The following is a 13,443-nucleotide window of genomic DNA, read 5'->3' on the forward strand; positions in this document are numbered from 1 at the left end:
TATGTTCTAAATAAAATTATTCAAGGAATATCTTTATACTAGTTCTCTTTCTAATATTTAAGTTTGTTTATTTATTTATTTATTTATTTATTTATTTATTTTATTTTATTTTTTTTGCATTTTTCTGAAGCTGGAAACGGGAGAGACAGTCAGACAGACTCCCGCATGCACCCGACCGGGATCCACCCAGCACACCCACCAGGGGGCGACGCTCTGTCCACCAAGGGGCGATGCTCTGCCCCTCCAGGGCGTCGCTCTGTTGCGACCAAAGCCACTCTAGCGCCTGGGGCAGAGGCCAAGGAGCCATCCCCAGCGCCCGGGCCATCTTTGCTCCAATGGAGCCTTGGCTGTGGGAGGGAGACAGAGAGGAAGGAGAGGGGGAGGGGTGGAGAAGCAGATGGGCGAATCTCCTGTGTGCCCGGGCCGGGAATCGAACGTGGGACTTCTGCACGCCAGGCCGACACTCTACCACTGAGCCAACCAGCCAGGGCCCTAATATTTTATTTTTTAAGTTACTTTAATTTCCAATTCCTAATTCCTTTTCTTCTCTCTCTGGAGATATACTTGATCCTAACCATATTAACACTCTTTAGTATCTTCTAAACTTGTCACAGAAAAAACTCATGTATCTACCTTCAGAGGAAGCACTCTGTGTAGTAAGAGATTTACACATGTTAACTTAGTTTAAGACAAACAAACAAAAAAAACCCTCCTCATTAAATATTATTCCTACTTTATAAATGAGGAAGACTATGACCTACAGACATCAATTAAACTTGCCCAATGTAACAAAGTTTCTAGATGGCAGAACCAGACTTTATACAGTTCTAATTGGTATATTTCAAAGCCCAATACTTATTTTCATCAACATGGTAGTTTTGATATTCATACACTTAGACCTATGCCTAGTCCAATACAGAGAGGTCTTTCTGGCTACCACTTGCAAATAAAAGCTTTTGAACCACAGGTTCTATGTCTGTTTTATAAAGACAACTGACAATCTAGGTCTTTATTAAATCTCTGAGTCAAGAGCCCTCCAACACTAATAAATTCAGGGCTTTGAACATGTACTTTTTAGAATGCACCAAGAGGACCAAAATCTAGTAAGATCATACTTTCAAAAAGTCAGATTTCTGATACAAAAAAAACTTGAATCAAAAGTAGGAGAAAAAAACATTTCCTCTCCAAAACAGACAGAATTACCAGATGGAAGAAAGAGTTTAAGTATAAAGAACTACGAGTTCACAGTTTGAGGGAAGACTCTTGGCATCCCATGATGGAGGCACTTCTTAGAACAGCTGGTACGCCAGCTTGGGTGGAATGCTCCGCCCCCACTCGTGAATGCCCTTCACTTCTCATCTGCTCTATCACTTCCTTATCCCCTTCTAGTGTTCTTACTTTTAAAAGGTGGGAGGGCAAAACAGCCTTGCAAATAACAAATGTTCAAACATAGCTGTAAATTGTTGGTTGAATTTAATAAAAACTGTGCTCATCCTTACCTGAACTTAAGAACTTATTTTAGAGAAGATCACATCTACAATCAACACTTTTATTTTATAAATGAGATTTTCTTTTAAAGAAGACACAGAAAGTCTGAAATTATCCCAAAGTCACAAGAGGAAAAAGTGAAATGACTACTCTATGCCAGATGTTGGTCTAAATAGAACTTTTACATTTTATATTAAAAGTGGGTCGACTCTTGGATCATTGTCTTTTTCATAGAAAACACGACTCATTGTAAATAGAGTATACTGGCTCAATGTTCAGAAACATAAACAGAAGATAATCAAGGAAGAAAAAAAGCTTATGGATATTTTTTCCCTTCAGATGGAAAAAAATAAGGATGCCTGCGCTAAAACAGTCCTTAAAAATCTGCAGCAAGTAATCTCACTATATCACAAGAACTGATGACCTTTCAAAGGCTGGCTTAGAACCAAAAACAACTCACTGGAAAAGAGTAAAGGACAGAGTGACAGAACCAACCAGCAAAGCAAAATTTTAGCAGCTACTACTAAGTGAGATACATGCCCGTCTTCGTCTGCTTTCCCCAGGCAACAGACAGAGATATTCAGTTACATCATTCTCTGATCATCATTTTTGGTTCCAGATTTTCTGTGAGTGAACAAGACTTAGGCCAGGCAGTGATTCTGATTAACAATATTTTTTCCTACATATTCAGTCTTTTACTTTTTCCCTTTACTTTTATACCAAAGTAAATCATTGTAAATCCAGGTTCTATATGCAGACAAGCACAGAACTGTACAAACCTGGTATATACTAATTAGTAAAGAGATCTATTCTGCTAAAAGAATTCGAAAGTTCAAATAAGCACTACCATCAATAAGAATTCTAATGTGTTTATAAAGCTTGATTCGAAAAAACTCTGACTCTTTCCTTATCTATTTTCTTGGCCAAATTCAAAATTAGAGAAAAAATATAAATAACTGCTCAAATTTTATGCACTTTGTTATGATTCCATAAATTTCCACAGACATTTGATCCAGAAAAGTTACAAAATTAATTTTTTATTACTATTATTATAAATAATATAAAGCTATATTTACATTATTAATGACCTTACACTTTACTTATTATTATCTACGTGTCTAGAAAGAATATAGGTGATGTTCATTACTTTTTGTGACAAAAAGGAAAAAAACGGAAGGAAAATTATTTGTCAAACTGCTTTAAAATTTTCTTTTGTAGAAATAACTGTCAAGGCTACAGCACATGATTTATAATAACAATTCTAAAAAAGCATCCAATCACACCTACTCATTTCAGTTCAATTATTTCCTAAATGCCTGTAGCAAAAAAGAAACAAAAACAAAAACTCCCACAATAACCCATATCCATTAGATGTGCTGTCAACCGAGATCTTAAGAACACTACAATTTGATGAAAGGACTCTTTCTGGGAATATGTATTTTGGCATAGTAAAAAAAAAAAAGATGGAAGATCAACTATACTGCTAATATTTTGCATGGAGACAAATTAGAACATTATTTCAATACAGCACTATTTCTGTTCTACTTTTCATATGTAAGCAATCTTGTTCATCTACAAATATATTATGCACCTATATGCACCACACATTATGCTAAGTGCTGGGGTAGAAGATGACTGTAATGGGGAAATCTTGTTTTTTTCTTTCATTTAATCTTTTGAAATGAGTTATAAATTTGTAAAGAGAAATTCACTAGATTTTCCAAAGATCCATTTGTATCTCCTATAAAGGACATAAAAAAAAAGAAACATATTTAATCTTCTAGAGGAAATTTTCAACCTACAATCTTGGCAAAATAAGCTCATAAAAGCTAGAATGGTCAAGTGGTCATCAAAGCAGTAGCTTTTGTGTGGTTTTAGGGGTATTTTTTATTTGTTTGTTATTTAATTTATTGAGGTGACACCAGTTAACAAAATTATATAGATTTCAGGTGCACAATTCCACAACACATCATCTGTACACTGTGTTCACCACCCTAAGTCTAGTCTCCATTTACGACCATCTATCCCCCCATACCCTTTTCCTATTACTCCCATCCCCCTCCCACAGACAATCAGCACAATGCTGTCTGTGGTAGCCATATTTACTAATGTAAGAAACCAAATGTTCTCACTTTAGGCTTTATCTTGTTGAAAGCAACATTGCTCATGCAAGTATTCATTTTGGAAATGTTTTACCATGTAAAATAACTCCATCTTGTGGATTCTCATGACTATGGCATTCAGATCTCACCTTTCTTCAAGCTCATAAAGATAGCAAGCATCAGCCTGATCCTTTCCAACCTTCACAATCTGTAGCATCCTTGTTTCCTGTCGGATAATAATCCTCATGAGCAACCATCTATATGGTGTATGTATATAAAAGTATTTGCCATTCCCACTATCACCACTGCAACAACCATGATGGAGCTTAACTGTTCAACTCACCAAGTCCAACAGTGCTTAGTGTCAGAGGTAGCTGGTTTTCCTGTGGGCAAAACATGAACACTATTCACTTTTAATTACATTGACCTTTCTAAGAGGGCAACTGTAAAACAGTAAGAAGCGTTCTTTAAAACTGAGATATGGAGATTATATCAATAGATGCCAAAAAAGCATTGATAAAATCAAGCACCTATTTATGATCAAAACTCTCAGCCAAGTGGGAATACAAGGGACATATCTCAACATAATAAAAGCTATCTGTGACAAACCAACAGCCAACATCATACTCAGTGGGCACAAATTAAAAGCAATCCCCTTAAGATCAGGAACAAACAGGAGTACACCCCTTCACTACTTATTCAACATAGTTCTGGAAGTCCTAGCCACAGCAATCAGACAAGAAGAAATAAAAGGCATCCAAACTGAAAAATAAGAAGTGCAACTATCATTATTTGCTGATGACATGATACTATACATAGAAAACCCTAGAGTCTCAGTCAAAAAACTACTAGACCTAAAAAACAAATTTGGCAAGGTGACAGGATATAAAATTAATATTCATAAATTATTTTCATTTTTATACAACAACAATAAACTGTCTGGAAGAGAAATTAAAAAGACAATCCCCTCACTATTACAAAAACAAACAAAAAAAATGAAGTACCTAGGGATAAATTTACCAAGGAGATAAAAGACTTATACTCGGAAAATTATAAGACATTGAAAAAAGAAATTAAGTAAGATACAAGCAAGTGGAAGCATATACCGTGCTCATGGATAGGAAGAATAAACATCATTAAACTGTCTATACTACTTAAAGCAGTCTACAGATTCAATGCAATTTCTATTAAAATACCAATGGCATATTTCACAGATCTAGAACAAATATTCCAAAAATTTTAATGAAAACAAAAAAGAATCCAAATAATCTTAGCAATTTTGAGAATAAAGAACAAAGTAGGAGGTATCACACTTCCTGATATCAAGTTATGCTGCAAGGCCATTGTAATCAAAACAGCTTAGTACTGGCATAAGAACAGGCATACAGATCAATGAAACAGAACAGAAAACCCAGAAATAAACCCACAACTTTCTTTATGGTCTATTGATATTTGACAAAGGAGGTAAGAGTATACACTGGAGTAAAGACAGCCTCTAAAAAATGGTGTCGGGAAAATTTGACAGGTACATACAAAAAAGAAAAAAGAAATAAAACTAGAACATCAAATCACACCATTCACAAAAACAAACTCGAAGTGGATAAAAGACTTAAATGTAAGTCATGAAACCATTAAAATCTTGGAAGAAAACATAGGCAATAAACTCTCCGATATCTCTCGTAGCAATATTCTTGTTGATATACCTTCACGGGCAAGTGAAATAAAGGATAAAATAAACAAATGGGACTATATCAAGCTAAAAAGCTTCTACACAGCAAATGACAACATTAACAAAATCAAAAGACAACCCAAACAATGGGAGAACATATTTGCCAATGCGTCTGATAAGGATTTATTAAGCAAAAATTTTAAAGAACTTCTAAAACTTTATACCAGAAAGGTAAACAATCCAATTAAATAATGGGCAATGAAACTGAATAGACACTTCTCTGAAGAAGACATACAGATAGCCAATAGCCATATGAAAAAATGTTCAGCCTGATCAGGCGGTGGCCCAGTGAATAGAGTGTTGTATTGGGATGCAGAGGGTCGAGGTTTGAAACCCCGAGGTTGCCACTTGAGCATGGGCTCATCCAGCTTGAGCATGGGGTCACTGGCTAAAGCATGGGATCATAGAAATGACCCCATGGTCACTGGCTTGAGTCCAAAGGTTGCTGGCTTGAAGTTCAACTTCACTGGCTTGAGCAAGGGGTCACTTGCTCTGCTGTAGCCCCCCCCCCCCAGTCAAGGCAGATATGAGAATGCAGTCAATGAACAACTAAGGTGCCACAACAAAGAATTGATGCTTTTCATCTCTCTCCCTTCATGTGTGTCTGTCCCTCTTTCTGTCTCTCTGTCACACAAAAAAATAAAAAATTCAATGTCACTAATCAGCAGAGAAGTGCAAATTAAAACCACAATGAGATACCACCTTATACCTGTCAGAATGGCGCTCATTAACAAATCAACACACAACAAATGTTGTTGAGGGTGAGGAGAAAGGGGAACCCTCCTGCACTACTGGTGGGAATGCAGACTGGTGCACCCACTGTGGAAAACAGTATGGCATTTCCTTAAAAAATTAAAAGTGGAACTGCCTTTTGACCCAGCTATCCTATTTTTAGGAATATATCCTAAGAATCCCAAAACACTAATTCGAAAGAAAATATGCAAATATGCACCCCCATATTTATTGCAGTATTGTTTATAATAGCCAAGATCTGGAAACAGCCCAATTGTCTACCAGTGGACGAGTGGAAAAAAAAGCTGTGGTACATATACACAATGGAATACTATGTGGCTGTGAAAAGGACATCTTACCTTTTGTGATGGCATGGATGAACTAGAGATTATTATGCTAACTGAAATAAGCCAGGCAGAGAAAGACAAATACCATATGATCTCACTTATCTGTGGAATCTAATGAACACAGTGAACTGAAGAACAGAATAGAGGCAGAGGCGGGGTCACAGGGAGCAGAGGGACAGCTGTCAGAGGGAAAAGGATGAGGGGATGGGATCAGAGAAGGTGGAGAGATTAGTGAAATTATATATACATAACACAGAGATGCAGATAACAGGACAGCAAATCCCAGAGGGTAAGGGGGGAGGGAGTCAGGGGGAGTGGGGAAAAAGGGGACACGTTGTTGGGCAGTGGATATTATATTGAGTGGGACACTTGATTCCATGTTAACACAATAAGTTAAAAACTTTAATAAAAATAATTTTACAAAAACAGCTGAGATATGGGAGAATGAGGACCCAATGGCTTCCCCATATTAAGTGGGCTTCTGTCTTTATGCACACTATTCTCACCTCAGGTTTCTGAAGATGATACTTATGATTCTATATACTTTAACTCAAATTCACCTGAGAAATAACCTATTATTAACAATAAAAACTAAGCTATACATCAGTAAAAATCCTCCATTTTGATTCCGTATTTGAAAGCTTACAACCTAAGGGGAGTCATCCCCTCCCACCCTCACCTGTTACTTTGCACATAACAATTTCTAATATCTCATATTTCTTCCTGGTGTCAGTCTAGTTCCTATCTTTTGTGGTTGTCAGAGCCTTGAATTCAAAGCACACTCAGTTTATCTAAAGGGGAGTTATTAAATGTTAAATGCATAAACTGAACAATTGAAGCATACTCCCTTATATAATTCATGGATTTAAAATGGAAGAAGGCACTGCTGTTGAAAATGTTTTATTGTAAGGACAAATGTAAATATTCTTGATCCTATCTCTTAAGGTCACAGAAACCTCCACTGTGGATATAGGTATATAACACTACCACAAAATCAAGAACGTGTTTTGTATCACAACTAAAAATGCAGAAGAAGCAAGGCTTTAGCTTGCAATAGCATCTGCACTTTATTTTCTAGTTTAATAGGTCACACCTTTGTTCTACAGAACGTACCTAGAAACAAATTCTTTTGGAGAACTTGGAAAACACTTTCCTATCTATCGCTCACGTTTTATGGAGATTATATAAGTAAAGATGCATCAGTGAGGATCTTTTACTTGCTATATTTAAGTTAATGTTATATTAAATATTAAAATATTTTATCAGTAGACAGCTCACAAAACTATTAACCCAGAAGAATACAATAAACTATTGCCTGAGTTTTCTTTAAAGAAAAGTTAATTTTGACACTCTTAAATATAGTACATCTTATAAATCTTCAAGGATTCTGCAACTAGACCATTAGTATTTATAATATAACTAACTTGCCTGACTAGGTGTTGGTGTAGTGGATAGTGTCAACCTGGGATGCTGAGGACCCAGGTTTGAAATCCCAAGGTCCCCAGTGTGAAAGGCACTTACGAGAAGCAATCAATGAACAACTAAAGTGATGCAACTATGAGTTGATGCTTCTCATCTCTCTTCCTTCCTGTCTATAAATAAATAAATAAATAAATAAATAGAATTGTAACAAACTCTCCTCTAAGAAAATTTCAAGGTTTCTTGTTATAAGTTAATAATTATTATCAAAAAATGTCTGTTTACACTAACATTAACCAGCTAATCTTAATATCCAGAAGTCTGTCTAAATAATTTGAACAAGAAAAATTTAAACACTTAATGCTAAATTCACCAAAGACAAGCCTCTGTTTGTACTTAGAGAAGTCTTTTTATATTTTTAGCTAAATGATTAAAAAAAAAAAAACTACTAGATTTGCTTTTCCTGCTCGAGACTTACAATAGCTGTGGTAATTTGTCAAATGCAGCTGCCAGCTGTGTGGCCCTGAGTTGTCCATCCTCTCTGTTTGAACATGTGGATGCTTCTGCAGGGGGCTGTTCAAGCAAAGCTAGCAGTAGTAGTATGTAACCAACTTTCTTCCATACTGCATGTAGTAAAACACGTCCGTTGTCTTATAGAGCTGACCAGTATATTCTGAGGCTAACAATATTGATCATTTCACTCAAAAGCAAACACTCTGTTTCTGATTGCTGTGCTCCGTGCTGGTCTAACTATTCCCTATTACTAGTCATGCGGTCCACGGTGCCTTTGACAGTTCAGATCCATGCCAAAGTATCACTGAGAGTGTTAGCTCCGCTTATGGGTAACTTTAAAAATGATATCACAAATCAAGCCATCTTATTTTCAGAGAAAAATAGATGTAATGAATGAGTTAGATCTAGAAAAGTTAAAAAAACTGTTTTAGGAAAAAAAGCAAATGTATGAGAATACAACTTTCAAAAGAATATAGGAGGAAACTAGTCTTGGTATACTTATTATACTATACTTATCAGGGAACACTGACTTGTTCCAAATACAAACAAAGGAAAAGAAACATTCTAAACTCACCCTGGAATACTATCATATACCAAAAAAAAAAAAAAAAGTGTTAATATCTGAGATGCATCTAGAACTAAAATGTTGCTTGAGAATATAGAATTCACTCATAAACTTTCCTTTCTCATTACCTTTCTAATATTTTCAGTAATAACAATTTATTTTATTTTATTTTATTTTTTGTGACAGAGACAGAGAAAGACAGAGGGACAGACAGACAGGAAGGGAGAGATGAGAAGCATCAATTCTTCGTTGCAGTATCTTAGTTTCTCAGTGATTGCTTTCTCATATGTGCCTTGACCGGGGGACTACAGCAGACTGAGTGATCCCTTGCTCAAGCCAGCTCCCTTGGGTTCAAGCTGGTGAGCCTTGCTCAAACCAGATGAGCCCGTGCTCAAGCTGGTGACCTTGGGATTTCAAACCTGGGTCCTCCACATTCCAGTCCAATGCTTTACCCACTGAGCCACTGCCTGGTAAGGCCAACTTTTTTTATTATTTATTGAATTTATTCGGGTGATGTTAGTCAATAAAATATAAGTTTCAGGGCCCTGGCCGGTTGGCTCAGCAGTAGAGCGTCGGCCTGGTGGGCGGGGGACCCGGGTTCGATTCCTGGCCAGGGCACATAGGAGAAGCACCCATTTGCTTCTGCACTCCCCCCCTCCTTCCTCTCTGTCTCTCTCTTCCCCTCCCGCAGCGAGGCTCCATTGGAGCAAAGATGGCCCAGGCGCTGGGGATGGCTCCTTGGCCTCTGCCCCAGGTGCTAGAGTGGCTCTGGTCACAGCTCTGCCCCGGAGGGGCAGAGCATCGTCCCCTGGTGGGCAGAGCGTCGCCCCTGGTGGGTGTGCCGGGTGAATCCCAGTCGGGCGCATGCGGGAGTCTGTCTGACTGTCTCTCCCCGTTTCCAGCTTCAGAAAAATACAAAATAAATAAATAAATAAATAAATAAATAAATAAATAAATAAGTTTCAGGTATACAATTCCATAATACATCATCTATATATTGCATTGTGTGTTCACCACACCAGGTCAAGTCTCCTTCCATCACCATTTTATTACCTCTTTACCCTCTCTACCTCCCCCTACCCTCTTTCCCTCTTTCAATCCCCATACTATTGTCTGCGTCTATGAGGTGTTTTCCTCTCTTTAATAGGTGAAGGTTTTAAGCAGTAGTAACAATTCTTAACCACTTTATTAGAAGGGTGGTTCACCAATAAATGATCTGAATGATCAATATTAACAATCCAATTCCAAACCTTTGTACCAATTACATATATATAGTGTCATATATATAATACACTATTCAGAAACTAATATAATTCCTCTAGAGTAGAGTGTTCCAGAGTGTGGTCCACAGACCACTTGCATCATAATCACCTGGGATAGTTGATAAAAATGGAATCCTAAGCCCCCAAGCAAAGCCAAATCTCTGAAATAAACCCAGACATCTGTATTTTTAGCAATCACCCAGGTGACCCTCATGACAAATGAAGTTTGAGAACTATAGGTCTGGAGCCTGAAAGGTCTATATAAATGACTTTGGAAGATTTTTAAAAATTCTTTTACCTACAATGTATGAATTACAGTGAAAAAAAATTTTTCCATTATGAAGTAAAATGAGAATCTATCTAATAAACCTATTCATAAATGTAAGTGGCATGCTCTACAGTTTTGTTGATAAACTGTACATCTTTTTAATTGTAGTAAATCAAGTTCTGAATCAGAAACCAAATAGTACACCAGAGGAAAAGCTTATTTCAGCAAGAGAATCTCCTCCTACCGGCAGATAAGAATATTTGTGTAAATCAGTATAAATTATACTCAAACACAATGATGGAAAACACACTTCTTTGTCTAAAAACAATAAACTGTCTTCATTATCAACCAAAAACTGACTGTCCATACTAAACTGACCTCAGCACTTCTTATATATCCTACCCTATAATAATGTATGTTTGGGGCCTCTTATATTTCTTCAAATTTTCTCTTTGAGGGAAGAAAGGCATCCTGTAGTGGTGTTACTCAATGTGTCAACCACAAGAGTAGTGAATGAAGGGAAAAAGTGTTAGATATCATCCAAAAGCAGTGCTTAAAGTATGTATCATATGTGGGGAGTCTATCTGCATATGTAAGTGTACAGAAATCTAGATTTAGTGGCAAAGACCACTAAGCCCATCTTTTTTACCTTTAGAGAACTACAAAGTACTATTAAGTGCTTGCGGCAGCCCTCCTGTGTGTGCCTGCTGCACACCTCTTTTCTTGTTTTAACCACACCTCATTCTTCTTTAGCAGAGCAGCCCCTCCACGGTTCATGTAGCTCAATGACCATGCCATCTTTCAAAGGGTGACTCAATCCAAGATGACCTAATTGGAATCTCACTCCTGGAGATTTGAATCTAGATAAAACCCATACATGACAGTGATGGTTGGAACCTGGCCATTCCAATCTCCCAGAAAATGGACTTTAACAGAATTCTTGCTGTCCTGGCTCCTGTCCTCTTGAAGTTTGGCTATTTAGCTTTTCTGTTCACTTCTGTGAGTTGTCTAATTACTTTCAGTATAGTCCATTTTTCTTCATGTTAGCTAATACTATTTCTCCTGACAACAACCAAAATAACCCAACTGGTAAGAGTGTGACATGCTGAGAACACACCTTGTTTTGGTCCACTATTTATAGGGCACTGCTCGCAGAGCAATTAAGCCACTACAAAAATACTCCACTTCCTCCAAGAAATCCTTTCAGATTGATGAAAAATCAAGAGCCACTCCTTGCATTCATCCTACTCACCTAACATGAAACTCTCCATAGGAACTCTGCCCATATTCTACATAAGGACTCAATGTCTCTTGTTGTTTTTGTTTTTGTATTTTGGGGGTTATTTTTTACAGAGACAGAGAGAGAGTCAGAGAGAGGGATAGACAGGGCCATACAGACAGGAACAAAGAGAGATGAGAAGGATCAATCATTAGTTTTTCGTTGCGACACCTTAGTTGTTCATTGATTGCTTTCTCATATGTACCTTGACCGTGGGGCTACAGCAGACCCAGTAACCCCTTGCTCCAGCCAGAGACCTTAGGTCCAAGCTGCTGAACTTTGCTCAAACCAGATGAGCCTGCGCCCAAGCTGGCAACCTTGGGGTCTCGAACCTGGGTCCTCCGCATCCCAGTCCGACGCTCTATCCACTGCGCCACCGCCTGGTCAGGCACAATGTCTCTTGTTGTTAATATCCAATGCAGAGTTAAGCACATCCATCTCTTTTGACTTGTATTTTAAACACTTTATTGCCCATCTATATGGGTTATATAAATAAATGTCCTTGCATGCATATTGATTTTTTAAAATAATATATGCCCCTATTTCATATCAAGCATGTAATATTTAGTTTAGATTGTACACAAAAAGCAAACACAGTATTGTAGAAATGCACAGTATCATTCACCGTGCATAACAACATGTCCAGTTCAAAAAGGACATCTATTAACTACAATAAATAAATACATGTACATTATAAAATATGTATAAGTCTATAAATAAAATAACAAAGTCCCCTATGGAGACATTCTTCCATTCACCCTCAAAATCTCCTCTCTACTACTCGTTCTACAAATTTGGGGAGTTAGCATCTAATCTGTACCTCAGCAATGACTCATTTATAGTTATGAGTCTGCAGAAGCCTATAAGCAGACTGAATGGGAAGGTTAAAACAAATTAGTGGTAAAAATCTCCCATAAATAATTCTTGGACTGTAATACTAGGTTATTTTCATTTGACTTTTCTGATACATTTCAAGGCAGATGTAGATAACAAACAGTATGGTCATATTTGCTATGGAAAGATGCGTCAAAAGGGATTTAAATGATTTTCTGATCTGAGGAACAGAAGAGTTAGAGGAAATACTTTACACATTAAGAAACTTTGAAATATCACCTAGTTGATTAAACTAAGAACAAATATAATTTCATGATATCAATGTTTTCAATAGATTCTATACTTAGTAGATTTTATAGAAATTTCTTCTTAGGAATATTATCATAGCTTAATTTTAGTCAATAATACCACTTCAATAAGAAGGATTTGTGTTGAAGAAAAATAATTTAACAATTTAAGCTAGGCCCTAAACTTTAAATCCTTTGGTTTCTATAAACTTTCTAGTTTTGTATTGAGTTTCTTTTGCTCAGCCATATCTTTTTGTTTCTGCATCTGGCTGCTACTCTTCTTGCTCCCAAAATATAGGTATTCACAGCATATGTAGGGACAGAGGGCACCTGCGAAATCTCTGTACCTTCCCAAATTTGTTGTGAACCTAAAATTCCATAAATAAACAAATAGTATTTAAAAACTAGGTACTCTGCAAGGTTCTCCCATCCAGCCCTCTGCAACTCTGTCCACTGCCACAGCTTCAGTCATCTCCCTTGTGCCCTATCTCCTGAATTCCTCTCTCTGGCCATGTGTTTCTCCAGAGTCCCAACTCCTGGCTGACTATTAAACATCTCTATCAGCACATCCTGCTGGTAGTTTACATTCAATGTTTCTTAGAGAGAATTTACCCAATG

The 13,443-nt window shown here is 37.1% G+C and overlaps 1 protein-coding gene across 1 annotated transcript in view; it reads right to left on the reverse strand.

The window, feature by feature from the left end:
* The window catches only part of ADAMTS3 (ADAM metallopeptidase with thrombospondin type 1 motif 3), a 262,766-nt gene that overhangs the window by 199,585 nt on the left and 49,738 nt on the right, over positions 1-13,443 (reverse strand). The window lies entirely within an intron of this gene.

Source organism: Saccopteryx leptura, chromosome 5 (assembly GCF_036850995.1).
Source record: "Saccopteryx leptura isolate mSacLep1 chromosome 5, mSacLep1_pri_phased_curated, whole genome shotgun sequence".
Classification (NCBI taxonomy): domain Eukaryota; kingdom Metazoa; phylum Chordata; class Mammalia; order Chiroptera; family Emballonuridae; genus Saccopteryx; species Saccopteryx leptura.